The sequence below is a fragment of the Suncus etruscus genome, chromosome 6 (genome assembly GCF_024139225.1).
Source record: "Suncus etruscus isolate mSunEtr1 chromosome 6, mSunEtr1.pri.cur, whole genome shotgun sequence".
Lineage (NCBI taxonomy): Eukaryota > Metazoa > Chordata > Mammalia > Eulipotyphla > Soricidae > Suncus > Suncus etruscus.
The window spans coordinates 23,760,290-23,765,073 of record NC_064853.1 but is presented as its reverse complement, the minus strand read 5'-3'; positions in this window follow the sequence as shown (position 1 = coordinate 23,765,073).

The window sequence follows — 4,784 nt, the reverse complement described above, 5'->3', positions numbered from 1 at the left end:
TTATTATTTGGTTTTTCGGGCCACACCCATTTGATGCTCAGGGGTTACTCTTGGCTAAGCGCTCAGAAATTGCCCCTGTTTTGGGGGGACCATATGGGATGCCGGGGGATGGAACCCCGGTCCTTCCTTGGCTAGCGCTTGCAAGGCAGAAACCTTACCTCTAGTGCTACCTCGCCAGCCCAAGAGAAATTACTCCTATCTAGCTAAGAGTTTATATATTATACATAATAGTGAATTGGTATTTCATTTATATTGAATATTTTATGTCTGACCAGGTTTTTTGTTGTTGCTTAGTTTCTGCGATCACACCTGGTGGTGCTCTGCACTCAGAAATTGCTCCTGGCAGGTCCTGGGTTCAACCTCCAGCATCCCATATAGTTAGTTCCTTGAGCCCACCAAGAGTGATTCCTGAGTGCAGAGCCAGGAGTAACTCCTGAGCATCACTGGGTATTTCCCCCAAACAAACAAACAAATCCTGGGCTGAGAGAGAGATAGTACAGGGGTATGGAACTTGCATTACATCATGACTGACACTGGTTAGATCCCAGGCACTAAATGATCCCACCCAGGAGTAACCCCCTGAGTACAGAGCTGGAAGTAGCCCACATCCCCCAAACTTCCAATTTAAACAATCAATTACTGTACCTGTTCTTTATGAAGCTCCATGGAGATTAGGGTGATGGGCAGAACATTGCTTTTTTAAAAAATTTAAACATTGGGGGCTGAGTGATAGTACAGTGGGTAAGGTGTTTGACTTGCACATGGCTGACCCAGATTTGATCTTCAGTATCCCATATAGTCCCTTGAACCTGCCAGGAATAATTTCTGAATGCAGAGCCAGGAGTAATCCCCTAAGAGCTGCCAGGTGTGGCCCCAAAACCGAAAATTTCTTTTAAGACTTTGAGCCACATCTGGAAGTTCTCATTACTTACTCCTGGCTCTGCTTTCAGGGCACCTGGCAGGGCCCAGTGGTTCTCAAACTTTGTAAACAGGGGGCCAGTCCACACTCCCTCAGACTGTTGGAGGGCTAGACTATAGCAAAAATAAAAACTAAGAACAAATTCCTACGCATGCTGCATATATCTCATTATATAAAAAAGTGGGAACAAATACAATATGTGGCCTGCAGGCCATAGTTTGAGGACCACTGCTTGAGACCATATGGGATGCCAGAGATGAAACCCAGGTCAGCCTTACTAAGGCAAGCTGCAAACCTGCTGCACTCTCTCTGGCCCCAAAGGGATTCAATTCTCTTGGGTCCCTTGACTCAACAATATTCAGCACTTTAGACTTCCAGGTCAAATGACCCTAGACTGGTGGCCTAAACTTTTCTCAGTTCTGGAGTCTGAGAAGTCCAAGTTCACAGTGCTGTCAGACCTGGTATCAGGCAAGAGTCTTCCTCAGTTTATAGATGGCTGTCATGGTGGAAAGCAGAGGTGGAGCCAGATATTTGATGTCTCCTTCTAAGGAAGTGAATCCCAACACAGGGTCCCTCTCATCCCACTGAGACTGGAAAAGGTCCTGCATCCCAAGACTAGGAGCACAGTTCATGGTACCATGTTAACTCTCCCCTGGACCTTAGAAAAGCCTTATAAGCCTCAATAGGATGGAAAGTCCACATTTGCTCTTGCAGAATGAGACCTATAGACGTAGAATACACCTAGAAAGATTTTTGTTTTGAGGCCAACACCTAATTGTGCTCGGGGCTTATTCCTAGCCATGAGTTTTGAGATCACTCCTGGCAAGCTCAGGGGACCATATGAGGTGCTAGGAATTGAACCCTGGTAAGGCAAGCACCTTACCTGCTGTACTGTCACTCTGGCCCATTGACTATTTTTGAAATACATGGACATTTAACCTGCATTGTACATGTCTATGATTTTTCTTAAATAAGCTAAATCTGGCAGATCATTGTTAAACTCTGGCGTGAATGTCGGTGTCTGGACACTGTGTAGGGAAATTGAGGCCTTGGCTGGCTCCTGGCAGAAGGAACATCTGGCTGTTCACAAGTGATGTCCCAAGACGTATAATGCCCAGCCAAGGGGGGTTTTATTTTTGAGATCTGGAGCTACTATCTCAGCTAGCTCTTCTCTGGTTGTCTAGGCACTTGGAAAGTAGTTTAAAACTGTTGGGGGGGTAGTTTCCCTTTGTTGTCTCGAGGTTCACTAATGAGTCAGCACCCTTGTCATTCATCCATAGCTTTGGTGCCATCTGTGGGCAACTGAATTGGCCCTTTCTTGGCTTTCACTTTCCTAAGACAATGGAAACAAATGAACTTGTGTTTCGTGTCAGAACATGATGGAATAAGACAGTATGTGAGTACTCTTTGAATGTAAGGTGACATATAAACTATAAAATCTGTTTTGAGGAACATTATTGATTTCTCCTTTAAGAATCCATAAAATTGGGGCTGGAGTGATAGCGCAGCAATAGGGCATTTGCCTTGATTGTAGCCAACCTGAGATGGACCTGAGTTCGATCCCTGGCATCCGATATGGCCCCTGAGCCTTCCAAGAATGATTTCTAAGTACAGAGCCAGAAGTAATTCCTGAGTGCTGCCATGTGTTACCCCCTAAAAAACAAAAAAATGAACCCACAAATTCAGATTTCTCAAACCATTGGAGATGAATTTTTCCCATGGGTTCCTCTCAAATAGACATCCTGCCTTTCCCAACATACATGTTTTAGGAAAAATGTGTATCATGTGTTCCTGTTTTATATGCACAAAAATCACACTAAATATTATGTCTCTGTTCATTTAAACCTGACAAGCCTATGTCAGGGTGAGTTCAACTATTCCTAAACTAGTTCAAAGTAGGAAGTTATAAAAAAAAAAAAAGTAGGAAGTTATACAAAAACAGTAAGTGTATATATATATATATAATTTTTTTTTTTTTGCTTCCATAACAGCCCAGACTGGCTGGGGAAAATGTCTCCATACAATGACAAAGGGACCTGGTGGCTGCCTGCATCTAGCTAACAGAAGAGAAAAAGCCAGGGGAGCCCTTGGTCCTGTAGCAAATTGGTACATTCTCCAGATTTAAACATACTGGAGAGTAGGGGACACTGGGAAATGTAGTCCAGCCCTGTGTTGAAGGAGAAATGGGTTCTAATGGACAGCTAGTGCTTTCCACTGCCCTGTAGATGAGAATGTAGTCTTACGTGCATGTGACCTGATTAATCCAGCTAAGTTAGTCAATCCTCAGTGGCAAAGCTGAGACTGTAACTGGGAAGTCTTTGGGTTTGGGGGTCCATATCTAGTTGTGGTCTGTTCTGCGGTCTCCAGAGACCATATATGGTGCTGGGGAATCAAACCCAGGCTGGCAGTGTGCAAAGCAAGCACCTACCACTTAACTATTTCTCCACACACACCCAGCCTAAGTTTCTGACTCTCATAACTGGGGTCTTAAACAGCATGTTCCACACCTGGCTGAAGTTACTGAGGTCTCAGTCCATATCTCATGTCCTGCAGTCCATGACCTACTTAGCAGACAGTGGCAACCACCTACACCAAACCACGTGGTGATCTAACCAGATAACTCCAATGGGGAGTCCATACTGCCTAACAAGGCCTGCACAAACCCTACTGTCCTTGAGCCCATGCTTATGGGCACACTGGTCTAGGAGTGGTACTGGCTGCACTAGGGTTCACACCACGGTCCCTAACCCTAATCCTAGAGCAAGCATTGGCAAAGGCAACTTCCAGGTCACACTTTTATTTTACACAAGCAGCAGCCACACAGCCACAAGGGACATTACCAGCTCTGGATAGCGGCAGTGCAGGCCCAGCAGGGGAGAAGGGGACTTGTCTTTCCCTGGGCCCCTTGATAGAGGGAAGCAAACCAGTGTTTTAAGGTCATTCCAGAGTAGATACTGCCTCCCAAGAGAAGCTGCTGCTGGCCTGACACATCTAAAGCCCTTCACACAGCCAAGAAACTCTGAAGGAAAGGGGCCTATTCTTTCAGGGTCCCCAGGCCCACCCCTCCAACTGTCCCCCAGGTCAGTGACAGGACTTCCCACCAGAAAAAGCTGGTGATGGGCCCAAAGGGCTCAGGGCTGCTTTTGTGGCAAGCAGGAAACTGGAGGGTCCAGAGCCCCTTAAACTCCAGGCCCCATCTTCTACGGAGGCCTGACAAAGTGGGAATGTGGTTGGTGGGACTAAGGCTGGCAGAGGCTGCTGGTGTCCAGAGCCAGAGTGCAGCTAAGGGGCCCTTTCACTGAGGCAAACCATCCTCTACAGAGTAGAATCATGAGGTCGGCCCAGGCAGGAAGCACAGGACCCTCTGATAGGAGCTAGACCGTGAGGTTTCTTTTCACACCCTGTTCCAGGGTCTGTCTTGGAGTCAGGGGCATTGGGGCAGGGGGCAACCCCTGCCACCCAGTGGCATGCATGTGGGCGGCACATAGGCCAGGCCCAGATTTAGTGCCCTGGCTGAGTGGGGACCGGGAGTGGGCCTAGTGCCTGGGGGAGCCCTCAACTGACAGGCGACCTCTGAGAAGTCACTGCTGCCCCCGGCTCTGCTTCTGCAGCCAAGATCCTGTACAACAGGAGAGTCCCGGTGGGGGAGACTTGCTTCCCCAAAAGCAGCAGAGCACATGGGAAGGGGGTCTCCTGATGCTCAGGGTGTGAACTCAGCTCTCCTCACGGGTGGCCCTTTGGGGGTGCTGTATGAGCGACCCAGCTTTCAAGGGAGGAGCGGAGAGGGCAGGGCCTCTCCCTCTGGAAGGGGGAAGAAACTTTCTCTGAGCTTCGGATTTGTAAGGCACTGAAATGAACTACAACT